Source organism: Muntiacus reevesi, chromosome 15, assembly GCF_963930625.1.
Source record: "Muntiacus reevesi chromosome 15, mMunRee1.1, whole genome shotgun sequence".
In the NCBI taxonomy this organism is placed as follows: Eukaryota; Metazoa; Chordata; class Mammalia; order Artiodactyla; family Cervidae; genus Muntiacus; species Muntiacus reevesi.
The window spans coordinates 52,298,932-52,325,101 of NC_089263.1; the positions used below are offsets into that span (position 1 = coordinate 52,298,932).

The following is a 26,170-nucleotide window of genomic DNA, read 5'->3' on the forward strand; positions in this document are numbered from 1 at the left end:
GTGTTTAGATCCATAGACATATGGCTGCCTTTCAGGTTCCAAGGGCACCTCACTGATAGTATTACTGTGTGTTGAGATTCCTGGCAATCCTCTAAAACTTTTTTCTGGACCTTTTTGCTTGTTAAAAGACCAGCAAAATACAGTGAATGGACTTAAGTTCAATATTTCTCTTCTCTTTTAATGGGTTCTAGTTGGCAAGACCCATTACTTGGTACTAATGAAAGAGCAAGTTATTTCTATCCACACTCACTAAAATCCTCCAATTAGATGATTATTTTTAAAAAATGAGGTCCATATAATGGAAACCAACAGTTTTCCTTTGGTCTGTTTTACAATCAATAAAAGATAAGTAAAAAATGATCAGTGATAATGAGCAGTAGAAAAACAAATATAACTTAGAATTTGAGTCCATTTTTATGACTCAAGACTGAGTAGCAAAAGTGGACAAATTGAAGACTAATCTTGTATCTGAAAAAAATGTAACCTATTTTTAAAATTGCCCCTTTAAAAGCATTTGTGAATGCAACTTCTGTTATAACCATAGATTAAATAAGACGACCACTTGCTGGTTATAGATCAATTTTAAATAGATTAGCCACAAGGGATCCATCTCAGAAATGCACTCCACACAATGGGTGGGACTCAACAATCAAAAGTCCTTATATATCATAACATGATCCTCTTATGATTTGATTTCCACTATTCATTTCTTTGATAACTATGCATCTATTTTTTTCCCTGAGCTTTTTTCTGAACATTTTTTTTGGTTTGTTTGTTTTCAAGCATGAAAATAATACAGTATTAAATATTTTTAAAAATGGCCATAATAACAGAATCCTGATATTAACAAGGATTTTCAATAATGGCATATTAGATTTTGGCCTTTTCCACATACTGATGCTTTTTCATATGTGTAAGCAAGCACGTATCCAGAAGCATGCTCTCAAAGGACAGAGCATGGCCAATTTCAGATTATGATAATTCTCTTTCGACCCTTGTATTCTGCTAGTTTTATATCCAGAAGTATAGACAATATTGGGCTTTATGGCTGAAGACTGTCTATATCATTGTTGTGGGTCTCGTCTAGAAGAGGCAACCCTGGATCACTGAATAAATGAAAACATGATGATTTACAGCCCATGGTTCAGACTGAGCGCTGGCAAACCTAATATAACTGCAGGTAGAAGAATGCGCAAGAACTAAGTACGATCACGGTTGCTATGAGATAAAAGAGCAAGCAAAAAAAGAGGGTATAACTGAGCTATGGTTTGGGTTGAGGGGGCGCCTCCAAATAAGCACTAGGGGAACTCACCTGCTACAGAATGGGATGAAAAATGGTCTGGGGACGTAGGACTTTTTAAATTGACAATTAGGGATTGCAGCTATATTCAGCCCATAATCCTTATGGCTGAGGATGTACGAGTGCAAACAGAGAGCATCGAGGCAAGGCTTGGAGAAGGGGGTGGAGGTTTTTTCTGACTCTGTTCTATGTTTGCTGCATCCTAACCCACAAGAGTTAGATAGAACCATGATCTTTCACTTTGACAATTTATCAAAACCCTACGATGTACACTAAGATATTATCTGCCTTTTATTGACCAGGCACTGTATACCTATTGTGCTCAACTGTGCAAAGCAACTATTACTATTGCTTCCACTTTATGACTGAGGAAGATAAGGAATAAAAAGGTCATGTAAGTTGCCAGGATTTCACATAGCTAATGTGTCTAGGTTGGGATTTGAATTTGGATCTGTGGAACACGTAAGACTGAACTTTCCCCCACAACTCTACTCTATAAGGTAGCACATAAAATTTTTTTAAAATTGAGGTCATTTTTAAGATCCAAAAAAATACAAATGAGGGCAGTATTAAAACACTAACTATTGGCCACACCAGGGACTAAACAATTCTACTTTAGTTCAAGTGATATTTAAAAATAGCACTTATTAATATTAATAAGTTAATCAAAGTACCTGCTATATGCAAAGCACAGGGTCTTGACGCAGACACAAAAGTCTCAATTCTTTCCTTCTAAGAGTCTGTAATCTAATTGAACAGGCTAGGAAGTTAAATAACAGCAGGTATAACTCTTTAATATAACAATGAAAGTGATATCATGACAGAACACACAATTAATTGCCAAAGCAAACATATTTAAGACTGCGAAAAAAGAGACATCATATAGCCTCAAAAGGTTTAGGAAGACATCCTGGAGGAGGAAGGATTTAGGCTGACTCTTAGGGATTGATAAAATCTGGGCAGAATACACAAACATAAACTCAAAATGGATTAAAGACCTAAGTGTAAGACCAGAAACTATAAAACTCTTGGAGGCAAACATAGGCAAAACAGTCTATGACATAAATCACACCAAGATCTCCTATGACCCACCTGCTAGAGTATTGGAAATAAAAACAAAACCAAGAGGGACCTAGTTAAACTTGAAAGCTTCTGCACAGCAAAGGAAACTATAAACAAGATGAAAAGATGGGAGAAAATAATAGCAAATGAAACAACTGATAAAGTAATAATTTAAAAAAATATACAAGCAGCTCATACAACTCAATACCAGAAAAACAAACAACCCAATCAAAAAATGTACAAAAGACCTGAACAGACATTTCTCCAAAGAAAACATATAAGGCTAATAAACACATGAAAAGATGCTTACCATCGTTCATTATTAGAGAAATGTAAATCAAAACTACAATGAAATATCAGCAGTCAGAATGGCCATCATCAAAAAATCTACAAACAATAAATGCTGGAGAGGGCATGGAGAAAAAGGAATTCCCTTACACTGTTGGTGGGAATGTAAATTGATATACCAATCTGGAAGACAGTATGGAGATTTCTTAAAAAACTAGGAATAAAACCACCATGTAACCCAGCAATCCCACTACTAGGCATACACCTTGAGGAAACCAAAATAAAAGGCACATATACCTCAATGTTCATTGCAGTGCTATTTATAACAGCTAGGACGTGGAAGCAACCTAGATGTCCACTGAGAGGTGAATGGATAAAGAAGCTGTGGTACGTATGCACAATGGAATATTATTCAATCATAAAAAGGAATGCATTTGAGTCAGTTCTAATGAGGTGCATGAACCTAAAGCCTGTTATATGGGGTGAAGTAAGTCAGAAGAAGAAAAACAAATATCATATATTAATGCATGTATATGCAATCTAGAAAGATGGTACTGATGAACTTATCTGCAGGGCAGCAATGGAGACACAGACGTCAGACATAGAGAACAGACTTATAGACACAGTAGGCTAGGGAGGAAGGAGAGGGTGGGATGTATGGGAAGAGTAACATGGAAACATACACATCACCTTTTGTAAAATAGACAGCCAATGGGAATTTGCCATATGATTCAGGCAACTCAAGCGGGGCTCTGCAACAATCTACGGGGTGGGGTAGGGAGGAAGGTGGGAGGTAGGTTTAGGGGGAGGGGACATAGGGATACCGATGGCTGATTCATGTTGATGTTTGGCAGAAACCAACCCAATATTGTAAAGTAATTATCCTTCAATTAAAATTAAATAAATTTAATTACAAAGAAAGTAAAGAGAAGATTAATGCATCCAATGGAAAAAAAAATCTGGGCAGACAGTGAGTAAAAGGCTACTGTATTCCAAGGAGAGAAATGAGGAACAAAAACACCATAGAGTAAGCCTGTTGCTTGGAGCTGAAGGTTAAGAGAACGTGAGCAATGTGAGGTAGCTGGAAAGGGAAGTTAGAGTCCAAATGTTGGAAACTGTGAGAGGGTGGTTAGGTAAACTGGATTTAATCCTAAGGGGCAGTGGGGATCCAGGAATGTTTCTGAGCAAGGAAATCACATGATCTAAGTGGTGTTCTAGGAAGACTTCTCTGCAAGTAGATCTCAGGAAGATTGCAGAGGGCAGAGGGAAAGTAGGAAGATCAGTTAGGAGCTGATTAGAAGAACAACTCAGGGGCTTCCCAGGGGGTGCTAGTGGTAAAGAACCCGCCTGCCAATGCAGGAGATTTAAGAGACACAGGTTGAATCCCTGGGTTGGGAAGATCCCCTGAAGGAGGGCATGGCACCCCGCTCCATTATTCTGGCCTGGAGAATCCCACGTACAGAGGAGCCTGGTGGGCTATGATCCAGAGCGTCGCAAAGAGTCAGACACGACTGAAGCGACTTAGCAGGCATGCACGCAGAGCAACAGTTCAGATCTCTGATAGAAACAGAGGGAAAGAAGATATTTCAGTTTTGTTCTGCTGCTCTAGATGTAGAAAAACTTGAGCTTGGTTCTGGATGGAACTGGTTTAATTAAATCTAAATTTGGGGAAAGTAATGCACAAATAACTTTGGATGGGTTTATAGTTCTATTAAGAATTATTTAACTTTACAGTTTTGTATAAATTTGCAAGTTACATAGTATTTTTAGAAATATTCATTCATTTATCCTTATGACACCCCACGAGCTAGGTAAGTTCTTCAGATGTTGAAACCATGGTTTGGAGACCCGAAGTAACAAACCCAAGGTCACACTGTTAGTATTGATACACTTTGGGACTGACACCTGCATAAGAAGTATTGGGCTTCTGATTCCATATTCCATGTACCTGTATCTACCATGCTAATCTCAGATTTTTTTATTTTGAAGGATTAATGTTTAGGTTTTTTAATGGAAAATTTCAAATATATACAAAAGTAGAGAGACTAGTACAATGAACTCCTATATGCATATCACCCAGCTTTATCAATAATAAACTCACAACCATTCTAGTCTCATCTGCAGTCTCCCATTCCTGATTATTTGCAGCAAATCCTTCAAATCACATGGTGATTCTTTTATGCTTAAGGCCCAGCTGATGTTTTAAAGAAGAACTCAAAATTGGTTGTATTCCTTACAATGGAATATTTTCTATCTTTAACTTTAATTGAAAAACTGAGGAGGATGTATGCTGTCTTGCAGAGCACTTTTCTTACCGAGATGTGAGAAAGTGAGGAGCAAAGCAATTGACCCCTTTCTCAGAAGAATTTCCTGGGAATTTCATTTTTTGCAAGCCTCTCGTACGTGAAATATATTTCTTTTGTTCTCCTGACTCCCATTCTACTCTGTATGTTTCTCTTTTCCAAGCTGGAATGATGACAATCCATTTACTGTACATAAAGTGCTAGCAGATTTCCTAAAGGCGGTTTTAATAGAATGCCTTGGATCCATCCACATTATTCTACTGTGAATGGATACGGAAGATGCAGGGTAATTTTAGGGACTAAAGGATGCTGTTTTTCTTTCTGTACTCTGAGGGGAAAATAATATATTTCTATGTTTAACAAGTTTTTCCTAAAATTGCAAAAAGATTTCCTTTGCTTGGGGCACAATAACTTTATAATCATTTATTCTTACATTGCTCAGGAAAAATTCTATTTAGAATTTTAAAGTTAATAACTGAACGACACTGAAAAATCTTTGCTTTCATCCCAAATCCTGTTAGTTGTCTTTTTATTCTGAATTGGTACCTAAAGTAACATTACTTTATGCTACCAGGGGTGAGACAGGACTGTGGGTGAATAAGAACTGATCAATTTTATCCAGAGGCCTTAATACAGATTTAGAGAGAAGGATATACTTTGTTAAAGACACCCAAAAAAAGAGGTTTAAATTGCTTTGATTCTTTATTTGGAATTTGATAGCCTTGCAGATTCATTCATTCATTTGATCCACATCTACTGTACCCAGGTTCTGTATGAGGTTCTGAGGATGCAGATAAAGAACAAGACAGATTTGGTCCTTCCCCCTAGGTGGTATTTCTCCAAATAAATTAGTGGGATTTCTACAAATTCATATTGCAATCTTTTGATTGCAATCTACAAATACAAATTGTCTCATATACTCAAAAACACTGAAAGGTCTTCTTTAAAGGGGCTCATTTTAAATGTCTTAGCCAATAAATAACTGTAACTAGGACTGAGAGGATTGTATGTGGCCTGTAACCAAATCCATGACTTTCCAGATAGAACATATGCCACTGATAAGCCTGTAACTATGGGAATAGGAAGGGCCTATATTAGTTAATTGGATGTTTTCCTGGTTAAGAAAAGATGAATGACACTAACGCTCGCTCCTAAGATTTTCTGGAGGTAAGAGCTATAATGGTTATAGATATGCTTTTGTTGGAGCAATGTAATTTCATTTCTTCTGCTTTCCAATAGGACTACCTCCTCTCTCAGACGGGGCCCTTCATCATGAAACCTGCCAACTGGCTTTAATTATTGCCAGTTTTTCTGTCCCTTCCCCAGAGTGAGGGTCTTTTTTCAGTGGGAATCAGTAGGAACTTGGGGCAAATCTCTGTCCTGGCAGCATGTCAGCAACTGGAACAAGCCCTGTAGCTGGTGACGCACCTGGATCACACACAAGAATGAAGTCAAAGCAGACTGCTGCAGACACAGTCACACGAGTGTCTTGACTGAGACACAAACTACATTTGACAAAATGCAATCATAAAAGGGAGAGTAACAGAACACGGGGAGACTGGATTCATAAAAGGGAGAGTAACAGAAAACGGGGAGATTGGATTCATAAAAGGGAGAGCAACAGAAAACGGGGAGACTGGATTCTATACTTAATTTTCTACAATTACTCCATTGTAATGTGATTGATGAACTAGATAAAGAGAGTTCTAAAATTAAAAATGGGAACTAGGTGGAGATTTAAGATAAACCTCTATTTCCAGAAACATCACAGACAACCCGGGTTGCTAGCCTGATGCTCGGGGCCTATCTGCTGCCAGCACTTCTGACGATTCACTCTCGCTAAACTGCTTCAGGCTTCTTTTCTTTGTCTTTGAAATGTTCCTCTTCCAGTGTTGGACTGGAGACGGAACACAGCTTAGGAGTCAAAAGCACTGCATCAAATGTTTGTTTTCAGCTTACGCCTTCTCCTGCTTCAACATGTATGGTATCTAGGGAAACTCACTCTTCTTGGATATAACATTTTACCCCGGTCTGTTTCTGAAGCTCATTTTCAGGAGCATTTCCTCAGTCAATGAGGTGTCTTTTTCCCTCAAAGATTTTAATTGCACTTTGTTTTGGTAGTATGTGGTAGTAATGCAATCAAAGAAATGAGAATGTAGAAGGTGTGAATCCCATTGGTGAGTAATCTTCTAACAGGGTGGGCGGGTGAAATCAAAATCAAATTCTGATGTGCTAGTAAGATAATTCAACTATAATTCAGCGATCAGTCTAGACATTCCAGGGTAACTCACCCAACCAACCCAATCCATCAGCTCAGTATAGCAGGCAAGTTTGGGTCATGGGAAGTTGAAAAAGAGAACTTTTTTTTTTTTTTAAATATCATATGTGGAGAAACAGGGTGAAATGAAATGTTTCAATGTATAGTTTTCAAAGTGAAAGAAAGGTTGTTTTAAAGTATTTGTTTTCCATTTACAAAATACATAAATCTCACCCATTATTCCATCCTGCAGAGAGTAGATCTCTGTTACTATTTGGTTGTTTTGGTTCAAGAAAATTTCTATGCAACAGAGTTGAAGTGATATTATATGTACAATTTTATATCCGGCTTTTAAAAATTTACACTTAAATATAAGAATTTTTAGCACGGAACATTTGAACAGTGTTTCATCTCCAAAGAAAGATATGACTCGGCACTGGGTATGCCTCAAACATAGCATGGCTCACCCTTGTTACTGGGAGCACTTATTAAGCACTTATTAACTTATTAAGTTGGATGGAGTTAACCATCCAACTCCATCCTTCTCATCCCCTCCTGCATAGCGCAGCAAAGATGCTCATGGGGAGAGAGTCAAGGAGAACTTCGAATGCACCAACATTTGAAAAGTATAATTAAATTATGCTCTTTGGGGTTAAATAAAATCTATTTGCTTTTTTTTAACTTTTTCTTCTTGAATGGTAAAAGTTATCAGGGAGTTACCAGTTACTAAGCTGTCTTCTTACCTGATGAGGAAATCTTTCTGTATCTGCTAGACATGGAGTACCTTTTGGTGAACTATATAAAGGTGCCTCTTCCTCTAGGGGACCAAGGCCAGGACACACGATGTAACCACTGCAGCACTGGCTGGACATCAGCCTTAGTTGCCCCCTTGGCCAGTCGCCCTGTGCACTAACCAACCTGCACGACCATAAAGCTCGGCTCTCAGGGTGCTTTCCAGTTTCTCCTGGGGGACAGAGAAATAATCACCTCACATACTAGTCCACTGCATCTCTGAACAGTGTGGACTGTGGCAAGTTCTTGACAATGAGAAGAAATGCCTTCTTGTAAGTTCTATCCACCGATCCTAATTTTGCTTCCAAAGGAACAGAAATATCCTCTACTCAGCCTTCCACAAGATTGCCCTTCAGATACGATACTATAGCACGTCTTCCCTTTCCCAGGCTGAATACCTAATTCTCATAACTGGATCTTCACATGACTTATTTCTAGGTCTTGGTGAATATCCCAGGTTATTTTCTAGTTTGCTCGTATTCTTTAACTAAGAAGATCATACTGAACATGATACTCCAAGGATATTATAACTTTCTAATGCAGTAAAGCTATCAAATCTTGATCTGAACACTATAGTTCCCTTAAGAAAACCCTAAACCCGTATTTGATTTTAGGGAAACTTACATTGTTCAATTTGTGTGTATTTAGAACCCCATTTCAAGCATTCCTTTACTAAGCCAGACATTCCTCAATCTTCGATTTGTACAATTAATGGCTAGAACTAAATATGGGGCTTATTATGCCTAGTACACTTCTTTACATGGACGTTAGCCTACTGTTTCAGTATATCAAGATCCTGTTGAAACATATCAAATTAAATTTTTTTTGGAAGTCACTCCACAGCTCAGCCAGAGAAAGGTCATAGCTACAGTGAATCAGGCTTTGAACAAAGCACGCCATCAAGATAGAGGGTCATCTCTTGGGTGAGTTTGATTTATAGCCATTTGAACAACTATTTTCTAAAAGGTGCTGCTTAATAGAGCAAGGAGATCTAGAGGGGAGCTCTATGTTTTAATCCCATCTATTCCAGTAGGTAATGACAGAAGGCACCAGCCTACCCTCGAGGAGAGACCGTAATTCCCAGGACATGTAGGACACAGCCAGGCACATAATTGGCTTTTTCTTTTCTTAACTGAAGAATATTTGATTTACATATTAGTAGTGCACATAATCAGTTTTTGATAACTTTAACCTGGACCGTGGAGGACACGGAGACTGATCCCAATCAGAAGCAAAAAGAGAGCGAGTCCCTCCTCCGGTTACTGATGCTCCCTCACAGTGTTTGTCCCTCCAGCTTCAGTCCCCTCAGCCTTATCCTCATCTTTAGGCTTTTTCTTTCTTTGGGCTAAACACTCCCCCTCACCACCCTTCATCTGTTCATCATTATTCATTTACTTACCACATACTTCGCTGTTTATTCATGTCTTCATCAGCTACTTAATGAGTGCCTGCCACAGGCCTATACAGTGCTAGACACAGCACTGATCAATATGATGGTGAGCAAGGCGTGTCTGTGGTCTCCTGGGAGGAGTCACACAAATAGAGAGGCACCTGTGATGGAGCGTGGTAAACGGAACAGTCAGGGCATATGGTAGGGCGCTATGAAAGCGCATAAGAGGGTCCCCGAGCTGAGGTGGGAAGTAAGCAGGAAAGCCTTCCCAAAGGAAATAAAATCTAAGATGAGTCCTTAAGGATGGGTGGGAGCTGGCCAAATGGAAAGGGTCATGGAAAATCTTCTAGAAGAGAAGAGTGTGAGCAAGTGTCTGGGAGCACAGAAATCTGACTGCCAGCTTCTTTCAATGTCTGTTTTTTTCGTCTCCAGTCTAGTTGTCCAGAAACCACATGTTGCAGATATTCATCTAATTCCCTAGAGCTATTCTTCCTGACCAAGTTTCTATAAGTAAACACTGCTTGCTTTTTGCGTCTTAGAATGGTGCTACTCCTGCCTTTACCTTCCCTTTTCTTTCTCTGAGAAAGCACTGGAGTTAGCTAATTTCTGCCTACATTCTGGCATCTGTAAGCTAGAAGGACCACCCTATCTTCATCCTGATAATGCAGGTCCCTGACACGCTGCTCGGCACACAGTAAGTGCTCAACAAATGTCTGAAGTATTGAAAAGCAAAACTTACCAATTTATAAGCTGTAATTCACGTAAAGAATGTTCTGTAAGACACCACCAGACCCAGGTAGCACTGATTCAGAAATCACAGGATGCCTCTTTTATAGCCTACGGAAACCAAACTTTTAAACCAAAATCAATCAACCAATGTGCAGCAATTTACAATTCTGTAAAGCAATTATCCTTCAATTAAAAAATAAATTAAAAAAAATCAATCAACAAATTTTTCTTGACTAACTGGTATGGGCAGATCCCTTCCGCTGCTCAAAGCAAGTTCACAGGACAATGACTGAGGCTCTTGTGCCTCTGACAATCACCACCCAGAGTCGCTGAGCAAGCAGCCAAGGTGCCTGTTGCCTCAAAGGTGAGAACCCCAGGCTACCCAAGTTCTGCCCAGCGACGCACAACTGTCTCTCTCTTTTAATGTGCTCAGTTGGAACAGACTCACAGAATGTCCAGAGCAGTGAACCACGAGGAATGAGCAGATTAGCTGAGCAAAGAGATAAACTAGGCATCGCTCAAGGGACGCTGACAAGTGAAGTGACCTCCTGCTTTGCTTTCAAATCAGAGTTCTCAAAAGTTATCTCAGTTAGAACATCCAGGACACAGGAGAAAGACTGGAACTGGCAGAAAGCAGAAGAGGATAAAATTAATAAGGAACGGAAAGATGTAAAGAGGTATTTGCGCCTAAGCCTAAATTACTATACCAGTATTGAGAGCTAAACAACAACAACAAAAAATTAAACTATCAATAAAAACAAAAAAATAGTTGAAAAATGGGGGACCCTAAAAATATCCAAATGGAGATATTCTTGCTAAATACAACATAGGGTCAATATGAAAGCAATCCAGGGAAGAGGAAACCTGAAGAGCCAATAATCACTCAAAAGATGCTTGATCCCAGCAGTGATCAGGGACCTCCACTAAAACCTAAGCGAGATAACATTTCACATGCAAGTGATTAGCAATATTAAAAACTCTAACAATTACACCAAAACCAACAAAACATCACTGAGTGAAATTAAATAAGACCTGAACAAATGCAGGGATGTGTACCTGGGTTTTAAGACTCAGTATTGTTAGGATATTAATTCTCTCCAGATAGATCCATAGATTTGGTGTGACTGCTGTCAAAATCTCAGCAGTCTTTCTGAAGAATAACAAACCAATTCTAAAATTCATGTGGCAATACAAAGGACCTAAAATAGGCAAAACAATTTTGCATAAGAAGAACAAATTTGGAGGACTAATACTACCTGAATCCAAAATGTATCATAAAACTATAATAATCAGGACAGCATGGTTCTGACAAAAACAAACACAGCAGAACAAAGAGCCCAGAAATAGACCCACACATTTTTCCTAGGTTGCTCTAAGCTTGCATCCTCCTGATTCATATACTGTTTGTTCATCACACTCTTTCTAAACCCCCTTTGGAGAGAGAAAGCTAATTATGACTTCAGCCTTGTGTAGGTGGGAGAAAATTATTCTCCCCACATTAAATACGCAATTAGTTTTACTAGATGAAATCTGTGATTGGTTTGTACAGTGCTGTGGGCCTGTAATGATAAGGCTGATGAACAGAAACTGTCATTCTTGTCAGTGCCCGTAAGCCTGCCAGTCAGCAGGGAGAGCCTTTTCCTTACCAGCAATCAACTGAGAGTGTCCTGGGAGTGTAGAAAGAATGATATTGTTTCTTTTAGCCATACCTGTGAGCACCCCCAGCCTCTCCTCGTCTCTGTGGATAATGGACAAATACTTCCTCCTTAAAGCATTCTTCCATGTAGACCTCTAGGGTACTATTCTGGTTGGTGTGTCTCCTGTTTACTATTTCAGACTCTTTTTCTTTTTCACCCCTTAAAGGTTGCTGCTGTTCATGGTTTCTTCTTCTAATCTCTTTCCTTATTCTATGAAGTCTGAGATTTCCCATCCACTTCTTTTCTTTTTGGTCCCACTCTGCAGCTTGTGGGATCTTAGTTCCCCAACCACGCACTGAATCTGGGCCGTGGCAGTGGGAGGAGAGAGTCCTAACCACTGGACTGCCAGGGAATTCCCTTCCATCTACTTCTATAGCTTCAACTGCCCCTGTTGGTGACCCATCTCTCTCCTGAACTCCAGTTTAATTAATACCATCTCGGCAGTGTTTTCCTCATTCTACACATTCTTTAAAAAGAAATTTTAAATGTTTTCATTATAAAAGTAAAACATATTTACTGCTAAAGGATTAATAAAGAAAAGAAAAATGTGTCCACAATTCCCACAATTTATCTTATCATACAATTTTTCCAACTCAAAACATTTTCATCTTTTCCTTTCTCCTCTCATTCTTCACTCAGCTTGTAAACACAAAGATGATCCAAATTATAGCTATAAGAGTAAGATCTAGTTATATGCTGGTTTCAGTAAACATGAAAGTGACATGACTTGAAGAAATGATAAAAAAATTAGTGAGTCGTGTATACAGCCTCTGAAAATGTCCAAAAGCCTACTTCAAAATCCTGTAAAACTTTCCATCAGCCCCCATATTAGCCTCTGATAATGTGATTTTCACTAAGCACCACATTCAAAACTTTAAAAAACTGTATTATTTAATACTGGGTTTCTTTCTTTTTTTTTTTTTTAAACAAACTGTCCTATAACCACTTGCATTTCTGCTGTTTTTCATTACAAAAAATACAGTTCACTAGTTATTCCATGAGTTCAATGATATTTTGTGGGCTAACCTAAAAATCTCATGACCATTTACAATATTACATCTCTGGAATAATATAGGCTTCTATAATATAAACCAATTTAGAATAAAGTTTTGGAATATAACCTATGTGTAAATGGGGGAAGTTCCTGCACTTTCATAGGCTGTGGAAAATGATAGTATTTATTATTATATCTATCTAATTTCATTTTAAAATTTTATATGATTCCAACTGAAGTTTCAGGGACTGTCCTTTTTATAATTAACCCTATCCAAACTACTCATTTGGTGATATTTATTTCTTCTCTATAATTTATACTGATAATCCGCCTTTGAGCTGGGTTATGGGAATATTTGCAATGACCACATTCTGATTCCTAATCCTATCTTTCATCTACCATTTACTCCTTCTCTAAGATTTACACTTTCTAAAATTCAGAGTCTAAGCAAATTGAGATGTGGTAGGATGTGACATCATCTCCTTTCCCTTCTCTCTCCTTTTACCCTTATGTTGCCACACTAACTAATAAATAACTGAAGATGTGTTTCTTTGTCCCTTAAGATTTTCTTCTTTAGATTTTCCTTCTCTTTTCCTTTTTGGAGACAGTCAGTCATACCTATTGGGGGTGCCCTTCACACGCCCATACAAACAAAGCAAGCAAATTGGCTGAGGCCATTTTCCATGAATTTCAAGAGTAATGGCATCATGTCTCAGTTCACAAATGCCTTTACTATAATGGGAAAGATAAGTGGACTTAAGGTGCGCCCTCTTTTATATAACATTTCCCTGAAAGAATTGTAAGTTAATTAGAAATTAACTGAACAATTTAAAATGCACTGAGAAAAATGGACACGATTCGCAGTTCTAACAAGGTGGATGAACCCACAGCCTATTATACAGGGTGAAGTCAGGAAGAGAAAAACAAATATCATATATTAACACATATACATGGAATCTAGAAAGATGGTACTGATGAACCTCTCTGCAGTGGAGACACAGACACAGAACAGACATGTAGACACAGTAAGGGAAGAAGAGAGTGGGATGAACTGAGAGAGTAGCATGGAAACATACACATTACCATATGTAATATTAGGTAGCCAGTGGAAATTTGCTGCTATGATGTAGCGAGCTCAAATCCGGTGCTCTGTGACACCGGATGGGGTGGGATGGGGTGGGAGGTGGGAGGGAGGTTCAAGAGTGAGGGGACAAAAGTATACCTATGGCTAATTCTTGTTGATGTGTGGCAGAAATGAAAACAACATTGTAAAGTAATTATCCTCCCATTAAAAATAAATTTAAATTAAAAAAACAAAATTAAAAAACAACAACAACAAAAAATGGAAACGACTCAAGTATAGTGTCTAGGAATGCACACTGGGGTGATAAGATGATAAAAATGCAAGGAAAAGTGATTTCTACAGAAGTCAGAGCAGTAGTTACTTATCAGGAAAGGAAAGGACTATGACTGAGTGAGGGCATATGGATGGGGACATGGACTGGGTGACCTGGATGGTTGTTTTAGCCAGCTCAGGCTGCTGTAATAAAGTTCTTGCCTACACAACAAACGTTTTATTTCTCACACTTCTGAAGGCTGGGAAATCCAAGGTCAGGGTACCAGGATGGCTGGGAAGTGACGAGAGCCCTCCTACTGGTTCACAGATGGCTGTCTTCTTTCAGTGTCCCTACATGGCAGAGTCAGGCCATTTCTCTGTGTCTCTTCTTATAAGGGTCCTACTCCCATTCATGAGGACCCTCCCCTCATGGCCTGATTATCTCCCAAGGGCCCCGACTCCACATACCATCATATAGGGGATGGGGGCTTCAATCTATGAATTTGGGGAAGGATCAAATATTCAGTCTAAAGTGGTAGTGTTCACCTTATAATAATTTACTATGCCATACATTTGGTTCACATGGTTTTCCATGTCTGTGTTTTATTTTATAATAAAAAGAGTTTTAAAAACTGTACCAGGAAATTTGATTTTTTAAATAAAACATTTGCCAACTTTAAAACAAAAAGTTCTTTAATCTTCACTATTGAATAAGTGTAGTTTTTACATATGAAGTTTGCTTAAAGGCATATGAAAGTACTGTTCCCTTAAATGCCAATAAATAAGCCTGTGCTTTCGAGGGCAATGCACTATTTCTGACACTGTAGAAATTGCTTCCACAAAGGGTTCAATCTATTTCCCAAGGCATGTTCACGCAGCTTCTATAACCCTTGTTGCTGTTCACGCAGCTTCTATAACCCTTGTTGCTGTTGTTCAGTCGCTAAGTCATGCCCGACTCTTTGTGACCCCATGGAGTGCAGCACGCCACGCTTCTCTGTCCTTCACTATCTCCTAGGGTTTGTTCTATAATCCTAGGCTTTTACAGACATATTCTGACCCATAATGACTTGGATTCTATTCCCAGGAGAAGGGACAGACACTAGAGTCAAGGAACTGGGAATTAAACACAGCCTTCCATGGCTTAAAAGAGTCAACCTCCTTCCGGATTCAAAATAGTTTACTCCACATGGGTTGGGGCGGTGGTCGGGGGAGAGATAGTAAATCTGCAAACATCACCACATTACTGACCAGAAAGAAACCTAGACAGTGATACACAAAACTATTGGGTGGCTTCGTTCTCTTGGTCCCCAAAGTCCAAACGGATTGTCATGAGGCATTAGTGGAGGTACTCTGAGTATTTTGTATATTTTCTGTTTTATTAAGAATTTATGCAGTGATCTCTGCTTACATTTACCCACTGTTCTTCACAAATGTTAAGTAAGTCTGGAAAATATACCAGAATGATAAAATATTGAGATAAGGGAGAATATTTCTTATTCAACAACACAAGAATTGGGCAAGTTGTATTCCAAAACTTTATTCTAAATTATATTATAATTATAATTATATTATTCTCAATTGGGCAAGGCTGAAGAACAAAACCAACCTCCAATTGGAGAATAGAGTATTTAGGATAAAGGAACTGGGAAATATCAGCTTACGGATGAATTCAAAGTCCATTCACTGCTCAGACTCTCAGATGTTCCATTTGAATTCCTCCAGTTGCCACTTGGAAATACTAGTTTATAAATTCATTGATTATTAGCATGATTTCCCAAGATAATTGTTTATTCATTTTATGTACCATTATATTGTCTTTATATCACACATGCTAGCAAAGTAATGCCTTTACATCTCATAGGCTAGCAAAGTAATGCTCAAAATTCTCCAAGCCAGGCTTCAACAGTACGTGAACCGTGAACTTCCAGATGTTCAAGCTAGATTTAGAAAAGGCAGAGGAACCAGAGATCAAATTGCCAACATCCTCTGGATCATCAAAAAAGCAAGAGAGTTTCCGAAAAACATCTATTTCTGCTCTATTGACTACACCAAAGCCTTTGATTGTGCACAACAAACTGTGGAAAATTCTCCAAGAGATGGGAATACCAGACCACCTTACCTGCCTCCTGAGAAACCTGTATGCAGGACAAAAAGCAACAGTTAGAAATGGACATGGAACAACAGACTGGTTCCAAATAAGAAAAGGAGTATGTCAAGGCTGTATATTGTCACCCTGCTTATTTAACTTATATGCAGAGTACATCATGAGAAATGCTAGGCTGAATGAAGCACAAGCTGGAATCAAGATTGCCGGGAGAAATATCAATAACCTTAGATATGCAGATGACACCACCCTTATGGCAGAAAGCCAACAAGAATTAAAAAGCCTCTTGATGAAAGTGAAAGATAAGAGCGAAAAAGTTGGCTTAAAATGCAACATTCAGAAAACTACGATCATGGCCTCTGGTCCCATCACTTCATGGCAAATAAATGGGGAAACAATGGAAACAGTGACAGACTTTATTTTTTGGGGGTTCCCAAATCACTGCAGATGGTGACGGAAGCCATGAAATTAAAAGACACTTGCTCCTTGGAAGAAAAACTATGACCAACCTAGACAGCATATTAAAAAGCAGAGACATTACTTTGCCAACAAAGGTCCATCTAGTCAAAGCTATGGTTTTTCCAGTAGTCATGTATGGATGTGAGAGTTGGACTATAAAGCAAGCTGAGCACGGAAGAATTGATGCTTTTGAACTGTGATGTTGGAGAAGACTCCTAAGAGTCCTTTGGACTGGCAAGGAGATGCAACCAGTCCATCCTAAAGGAAATCAGTGCTGAATATTCATTGGAAGGGCTGATGCTGAAGCTAAAACTCCAATACTTGGGCCACCTGATGCTAAGAATTGACTCATTTGAAAAGACCCTGTTGCTGGGAAAGATTAAAGGCAGAAGGAGAAGGGGATGACAGAGGATGAGATGGTTGGATGGCATCACTGACTCAAGGAACATGAATTTGAGTAAACTCTGGGAGTTGGTGATGGACATGGAGGCCTGGTGTGCTGCAGTCCATGGGGTCTCAAAGAGTTGGACATGACTGAGCGACTGAAGTGAACTGAACTACTTAAGTGTAAGTAGGACTCAATGGTCTCAGCTTTTGTAACAGAAAGTTCTGCCTTCCACTTGTGCAGAAGTCCTTCAGAAAATGGACAGTACTGGTTGGGCTTAAGAGATTCAATCTTTAGATTATTGGCATTAGAAAAGCAAATGTGCCCTCTTTAGGAAGAGTTACTTTAAGTGAAAATAACCTATTATGTTTACCACAATATCCCTCATAAGTCTTTACCATTTCCCTATTCACATCCTTATGTCTTTTCTGTTACCACTGAAGTTGTTTTGGTTCCTTAAAATCAGAGTCAAAAAGCACTCAATTAGAACCTGCCCTGGCAGCCTCCTGGTGGCTCAGTGGTAGAGAGTCTGCCTGCCCATTCAGGAGACATGTATTCCATCCCTGATTCGGGAAGATCCCCCAAGCCGTGGGGCAACTAAGCCCATGTGCCACAGCTGTTGAGCCTGTGCTCCAGAGCCTGGGAGTTGTAACTACTGAAGCCCATGGGCCGTAACTACTGAGTGTCCTAGAGCACTTTGCAACAAGAGAAGCCACTGCAACGAGAAGCCTGTGCACTGCAACTAGAGAGTAGCCCCGCTTGCTGCAACTAGAGAAAAGCCCATTCCGCAATGAAACCCAGCACAGCTATAAACAAATCAACAAAATTATTTTTTTAAAAAAGAACCTTCCCTGGCTCTCTCTTAATGCACCCTGACTTAGGGTATTCCACTTTGACACCTCTCTAGTCTTTTGACTTTTTCCCCTCTTACATGTGAAACAAAGTAATCATGTGAACATATATATAAACACCCAAACCATGTATCAGAAATCAGTCTTCTTCATCTTAAGATTGGTTCCAGGGACTTCCCTGATTGTCCAGTGGTTAAGACTCCGTGCTTCCAATGCAGGGACCCAGGTTTGATCCCTGGTCAGGCAACTAGATCCCACAGGCTGCGACTGAGTTCGTATGCCACAATTAAAGATCCTGCCTGCTGCAACTAAGACCCAGTGCAGCCAAGTAAATTAATTTTAAAAAATAAGATTGGTTCTCAGTTGGGGGCACCTCAGGAAGTTGAAGATATATGCTATTTTAATGAAGGAAAGGGGTTTCCCTTGCAGCTCAGACAGTAAAGAATCTGCCTGCAGTGTAGGAGACCTGGGTTTGATCCCTGGGTTGGGAAGATCCCCTCGAGAAGGAAATGCAACCCACTCCAGTATTTTTGCCTGGGGAATCCCACGGGCCGAGAAGCCTGGTGGCCTACAGTCAGTCCATGGGGTCAAAGAGAGTAGGACACGACTGAGTGACTAACACCTTCACTTTCAATGAATGAAAGGGTTCATTAAAGTTAAGACTGGAGCTGACCCTGGCCAGACACCGTGGGTACTCATTTCATGTATTCATTATATGTATACTATATGTAAAAGGCATTTATTTATTAAAAAACATTGATTTAGCACCTACCCTGACAGGTACTGTGCTTGTGGCTGCAAACAGAATAATAAGCAAAATGGTGTAACCCCTGGTGTAACTATTATTACAGTAATAATGCACAGGTCTACAGATCCTCAAATCTACTACGAAAGTTTCACACTGGAAAACTACAGGGACAACAGAAGAGGAATAATGAGGGAGATCTGACTTGGTCTGGGGGTTAGGGAAGTCTTTGAGGAAAAGCTTTAATGTGAAGGACGTATGGACGATACCCCAGTGAAAGGAGAATGGTGAGCAGAGTCCTCCAGGCACAAAGAACAGATGTGCAAAGACCTTGAATAGAAAAGCAATGAGGAACATTCAAGGAGATGGAAGAGCAGGATGGTTGAGCCCTGAGTGGGGCAGATGTGGAAGAAGAGATAGAGGTCAGGTGCTACAGAGCCTTGGAGACAATTTTAAGGATCTGGGTTACTACCCTAAGAGCAAAAGAAAGCCACTGAAGAGTTTTTAAGCAAAGGAGTTGACAGGATCAGACTATGAGTTATCACAAAGGAACAAAATTATGGAGTCTAGTTAGGCGGCTCTTTCAGGTGATGCAGTGGTAAAGGATCGGCCTGCCAAAGCAGGAGATGCAAGAGACTTAGGTTCAATTCCTGGGTCGGGAAGATCCCATGGAGTAGGAAATGGCAACCCATTATGGTATTCTTGCTTGGAAAATTCCATGGACAGAGGAGCCTGGTGGAGGACAGTCTATGGGGTCACAAAGAGTCAGACACGACTAAGCAAGCATGCCATCCATCTAGTCAATGGCTCTGGCAAAAGATGAGAAGTAGACAGATTTGACAGTTCTTTAGAAACTAAAAGAGGGCTTCCCTGGTGGCTCAGATGGTAAAGCGTCGGCCTGTAATGTGGGAGACCCAGGTTCAATCCCTGGGTTGGGAAGATTCCCCTGGAGAAGGAAATGGCAACCCACTCCAGTACTCTTGCCTGGAAAATTCCATGGACTGAGGAGCCTGTAGGTTGCAGTCCATGGGGTCTCAAAGAGTCTGACACGACTGAGTGACTTCACTCGCACTTAGAAACTAAAATGGATAGGACTTGGTGATGGAAGGATCATGAGTGGAGATGGGGAGATGGGAGGTCCATTTATTGAGATAGAGTTTGCCTAAGGATATTTCTATTGAGAAGGGGGAAAGTACATTTTCATTCTAAAACTTATACAATGTCTTAATAAATATCTATATTCTACATGAACAGTAAGATTGGGTGAGCTCTTAGAATCATCTTGTATTCTGGAGAAGAAACAGAAAAATATCTCACAGTAGCAGAAAAATTATCTGATAAGCATGTCAGAGAACTTTATAAAATGCCACATAATCTACTGTATTAAAGAAAGCATGGATCACAAGAATTTTAAAGTAGTGAAGAAAAGGTCTTACTTATAGTAAAATTAAATGCTTTCATGTAGGATAAAGCCAGGACACTACAGACTTTAATCTTTTTTTTTTCCCTCCATGATCATTTATCTTTGGAGAAAATTTGAAAGAAGACCTGGAAGACCTTTAAAGGTATCTTACTTTAAAATTTCTCTGGAAAGACATTGCTTCCAGGAAAATCCCAGGCTTCCCAGGTGGTGCTGGTGGTAAAGAACCTGCCTACCAATGGAGGAGATGTAAGAGATGCGGGTTCAGTCCCTGGGCCAGGAAGATTCCCTAGAGGAGGAGTGCATGGCAACCCACTCCAGAAAATCCCATGGACAGAGGAGCGTTGTGGGCTACAGTCCACAGAGTTGCAAAGAGTGGCACACGACTGAAGTAACTTAGGATGAACACGTTGTTTCTGGTCCTCATTAAATCTTATGAAGAAAGTCTTTGACAATACTGTTTTGTAACACTTGAACTAGTGACCAGCTAAAAATACCAAACTGAAACTGGATTGATCTCTGCTTCTGCAAAGTCAGGGACTAGAAAGACACAGAAAACTTCAGGTGTCTAAATAGAGCATAGAGATGGCAGGACTGCTGAGAACTAGATAGCATTCACAGAACGGGGTGAAGATACCTGGTTCTATATACAGTATAGACTCTCTCTCTCTCAAAGTATATTCTATATACCTTGCTTTCTGTTTAGAGAACTTAGTTTCATACTTCACTGGGAAAGAAATGGGGCTTAAAGAACCCAACTAGGAGCTCAAAGAACACTTTATGGTTGTTGTTGAGTCATGAAGTCATGTCCCACTCTTTTGTGACCCCATGGACTGTAGCACGCCAGGCTGCATGGGATTTCTGAGGCAATAATATGGACTGGGTAGCTGTTTCCTTCTCCAAGGGATCTTCCTGGACCAGGGAGCAAACCCATGTCTCCTGCACTTGCAGGCGGAGTGTTTACCACTGAGCCACCAGGGAAACCCCAAAGAACACTTTGACTACTCACAAATTATACTGAAAAGCTTTGAAAGAAAACAGAAAATAAAAAGAAAACTATTACCTAGAATCAACTGCTGGTATGATTCCCAAAGAACAGAAGGTAACGTTTCTTTGTTTATGAGGGTATATGACTTCATGTTAAAAATATTTATTAATTGAAGCTAACCTTTACTGGGAAAGATAAAACTGAGCATTCAATTGCAAATTAAATTTCCCTAGGTTTCTTTTCCAAAACTTCTAGCTTTTTAAGATGTTTCCCTATCATCCCAGGATTGGATGCATCTACATATAATCAAAATAGATGTTTCTGTATATTTTGGTCTGTCTTCAGGGTGAGCTGTAACTTAAATAAGTAGTGGAATCTTTTTTACAACTTCTCAGTAGGGCCTGGGAATATTTTTAAAAGAGTGTGCTATTATGAAGGGGGCTTCCCAGAGGGGGTTCGTGGTAAAGAATCCATCTGTCAACGCAGGAGATGTGAGTTTGATCCCTGGGGTGGAAAGATCCCTAGAGAAGGAAGTGGCAACCCACTCCAGTATTCTTCCCTGGGAAATCCATGGACAGAGGAGCCTGGTATGCTATAGTCCATGGGGTTACAAGTAGTCAGATACAACTGAGTGACTGAGCACACACACATATATGTGCAGACACACACACATGTTACTGTGAAAGGTACTCATGGATAATTCTTTATGGTTCCAGGAACTTTCTGGAAAAACTTGAGTCATAGAAAAGAATGTGGAGGGTAAAGTCTGTCACTTAATAGTTTCAGCCTGCAATACTGACTGAGCTGGTAATGTCAGAATAAATCAGAGATGGAACACACCAGGGACGTGGAGAGATGACATTCCAGAACTAATTCTTCCAAGGACCAAGCAAGGGAAATGGCAGTCTATACAGGGAACCCACCCTCAGGGAAGCTGGGCGTGCTTTTAGAAGCTAAATGGTGTTTATACATCAGTTATGGTGAAGATAGGGAAAGACAAAAACAATTTAAAAGGGGGAAAATCACCATCACCAAGGAATATTCAGTGGATTCAAACCTGATTTGCCTGTAAAACCAATCTCAGAAATACTACATTTTGGGTAAATATCTCCACGTAGAATCAATTGGATAATGAAGAACATCCTTCCTAATGTGCTGTTCATAAGACTTTCTTCTTTGCCTCTTGAACATTTTAAGTGGACTTATTCTAAAATTTCTTTCATGTTGTTCTGTTATCTGTAGGTTCTTGGTTTTGTCTGCAAATGGGTTTTGTTTTTCCTGTGAGCTCATCTCCAGGGAGAGCTGCCTTTTTTAAGAATCCTTCTGGGGCCCTGAGTTGAAAAGTCATCTCAGTGGAGAGGCTGTGGCCATGGCTGTTTTTTTGTTTTCTCCTTTAGTCTTTGGACCAGTTTTCACATTAGTTTCCTTGGCTTGGGGCTTCTGTGCTTTACAAGTAGCCTAACTCTGGGCCCCGCCCTGAGTGAGCGGACCCTTACCAGAAACTGAACAGTCCCTTTCTGGCCCCTGGCGTTAGGCAAGGAGTCCGGGCCCATCTCCCAGACAGCAGGGACCTCAATGCCAGTCACACAGGACACTTTCCAAATTCCATCTTCTATTCAGTAGAAAAGTACTAATCTGCCTTCTCCAGCTGTAGGACAGCAGTCCCATCTCCTCTCAAAGTCTGTCATGGAGACCAAAACTCACAACTGCCCAATCACTAGGATTCTGTATTAAAAGAAGCCTGAAAAATGTGCTTTATTACGTGCAATACGATGCAGTCAAAACCATACTGGCCTGTGAGTCAGGAGCCTTGCGCCAGACTCTAGTCAGGTCCAGTTCCAAACAAGTCACGTGACCGTGGCCAAATTGGTTGACCCCTTGGGCTCTCAGGGGAGAAAACTAAGAATCTGGAATTGAAACACAATGTTAATACCTCTTCCAGCTCCAAAATGCCATGGTTCAATGAAATACTGTCTTTTATCCTCTGGGGTCTAGCGGGAAGCTGGGGCGGGGGCAGCAAGTGCTTGAGAGAAGGTGAGAAAATGTAGAAGCAAGGCCCTGGATTTCAGCTTCACAGGAATAAGCAGCAACTCCTTCTTTAAAATGGCTACCAGACACATTAACATTTCAAACACTGTTGCCTCTGACAGGGGAGCTCAGGGAGATTAGGAGGTAGACAAATTCGGTTTTTGTTTTTTTTCCACGCCAGGTTTAGAATGTAAACATTAACTGTTCATACATTCTCTTCGGCAATCCCCATTCATTTTTCATGAACTCATAAGACATATCAAAGGGATACATGCTTGACTCCTTAGTTCTTCTCTCAGAATGACAGACAGACTCAATTTCCTCTGTCAGCAAACCTGAAGGCTGGAGTCTTAGTTTAGTTGTAAGAATGTCTTGTGGAAATAGAAAAAGCTTCACAGACTAGGACATCCCCACCCCACCCCGCGTTCCCCGACTCCTGTCAGGCGGTGTTGGTAGTTACACAAACAGCCTCTGGAAAGACACGCTGTGTACAACTCAGGCAGATATCGAAGCATATCAGAGGCGGAAGGCTGGGCGCCAGCGGGCAGGCGCAGAGCCGACAGGATACAAGCCCCAGAGCCTGACAGAACTGAAGTCCCCAAAGCTTCTCCAGGGCCCACGGCACCTGTGAGGTAAAAAATCCTGACCTCCACCCTGCCCATCCATAACAGAGAACCTTAGTTAAGCACCTCTCCTCACAAGTTAATACACAGATTCACTCATACCAAGGAAAAAAAAATTACCACAGTAGAGCTTTAAGATGATAGTCAATGATCCTGACTGTGATCTAACTAATGGAAATCAGGGAGAAAGGGTACTGAATTTAGTCTGGAAACACGGGTTCCAGTTCTCACTCTGTAACTATGAGACCATGGCCAAGTCATCTGGCGTCTCTGTGTCTCTTTCTTTTCTCACTTCTAAAATGAGTAGGTTTGACAAAATGATCTCTAACATGTGTGTCAGTTCTATTAGTTTATGATAAGGTTACTAAGAACTAGGAAGACAAGGTTATATTATAGACCAAACATAGCTAATTACATGGGGGCACGTTGACTCCCAGGTCCTTCCCCAGACCCTCAAAGAGCTTGGGGAGTTGTTTGTAAAACTCCTTGGAAGATCCTAATGCTGAACAATAACCAGGAACCACTGGCCTTAAGCTAACAGAACTGACTGAACTGCATGATCAAAAGGATAACTCTGAACTGGCCGAGTCAATCTGGGAGGTAATAAGGAACTGACATTCTGTGAGGATAGTTAGTATTCACATTAATGAGTGGGGAAATGTCTAATTTGCAAATGCTAGTAAACTTGGGAGGGGAATCAATTCCAAGAAACTTCAGAGACTGAAGGATTGTTGCCTAGTGGAAACAAAAATATGAAATCAAAGGGGAAAAACCTAATGTAGTATCCCTGGTGAGAAAAGAAAACGTCACTATGATGAAGTTGGCAGGGTTGTATGTCAGAAAAAGACCTTAAGTGTTAGCGTGGATAACAAACACCAGGAACCAGAACATTAGCACTGACCTGGGGTACATGTAGGAACTGAATAAGGCCATTCTTATTTTGCATGGTTCTAAAATGCCAGAATTTCAGTTACAGTAGTTTAGCTAAATAACACAAGTTCTCCAAGAACAGGGTTCCAATTTCAGCAGCCAAGGGACAGTAGCTGTACGTGAGAAGGTACAAATTTCACTGCTTGCTCTTCAGCTCACATATCACAGCATAAATAACGAATATGTGTCATGATTGGTGACAAATCACATCTCTTCTTCCAAAATCTGATGGTGATTGGTCGCTGTGGGTCTGTTACACACAAACAACAGAGTGTCCCATGGGGTGTCTCCTTGCCTCCCCCAGTGATGAACCTGATAATGGGAAAACAGAACCGGTCAACAAAGATGAACATGTAGCAAAGAATAAAAAAAGCAGTGACTTCCCTGGTAGCCCAGTGCCTGGGACTCGGCACTTCCACTTCCCTTGGTGGGGAAATCAGATCCCACATGCTGGAACTAAAGAGTTCACATGCCGCAAGTAAGATCTGGTACAGCCAAAATAAATAAATAAACGCACATTAAAAATAAAGAAGAGAAAAGTGATAATGCTGGAATGTAAGCAGAGTTATAGAAGGAGGAGCTGAGCGGGAGTTGTTGACATTGCTGCATCAGACTACACACACGCAACAGGGGAACCGAGGGAAGGCAAACTCATCAACACAAATGAGGAAAGTGGCTGTGATGGGAAGCAGAAGATGTCCCAGAGGAAGGGAAGCTGGCAAAAAAACTTCACATTAAAGCAGCTCTTGGAGCTATTTCATGACACTGATAGCACAAAGGAAAAAAAAAAAAATGCTGGAAGCTGATCCAGACTTAGGAAGGAGTGTACCAAATTGCCAAAGCATGCAAGGGATGTGTGCCCAGGATGCAAGTCATACGACAAAGCAAGAACTACTCACACCACTCTGGGTGTGGTTTTTTGGGTTTGTTTGGTCTTGCCTCTTTCAGTATTTTTTCATCTTGGCCCTATTTATTTATCTAACTTTTAAACAAATTTTGGCCTCGCCACTCAGAATGTGGGATCTTAGTTCCCCAACTAAGGATCAAACTCGCACTCCCTTTAGGGGAAGTGTGGAGTCTTAACCACTGGACGGCCAGGGAAGTCCCAGGAAAAGTCTTTTACCAAGAAGTGAGGCACTTAAATTTTTAATGTTTTAAATTACAGTATCTTAATACTAGTTAGACCATGGTTTTTTAATATCTCTGTACATATATAACCAACAGCCACAGTTTTTTTTTTTTTAAAGGTTTCAACACACATTTATGTATCAATTTTCCCACCAGTTATTAAAACCATACTATCCAGTCTCAGACTGCATGGTCATTCTTACAGCCTCACACTACTGTGCAAAGCAATAACCTCTGGTATCTAGGAACTGGAGGTGAGCTTGTTGTTATACTATGTACTTGTCAGATATTTCTACGGCACTGGATTCAGTTCAGACATTACAACCAAAGACTGACATACAGAACTGGAAGGAGAAGATGA

General features: G+C 40.2%; 1 protein-coding gene and 1 non-coding gene across 4 annotated transcripts in view; one reads left to right on the forward strand and one right to left on the reverse strand.

Annotated features, from left to right (window-relative positions):
* FRMD5 (FERM domain containing 5) overlaps window positions 1-26,170 on the reverse strand; it is a 317,309-nt gene that overhangs the window by 79,985 nt on the left and 211,154 nt on the right. The gene's annotated exons all lie outside the window — the stretch shown is intronic.
* Window positions 19,560-19,631, forward strand: TRNAY-GUA (transfer RNA tyrosine (anticodon GUA)). Its single transcript has one exon. It is a non-coding gene; the product is annotated as a tRNA-Tyr (tRNA).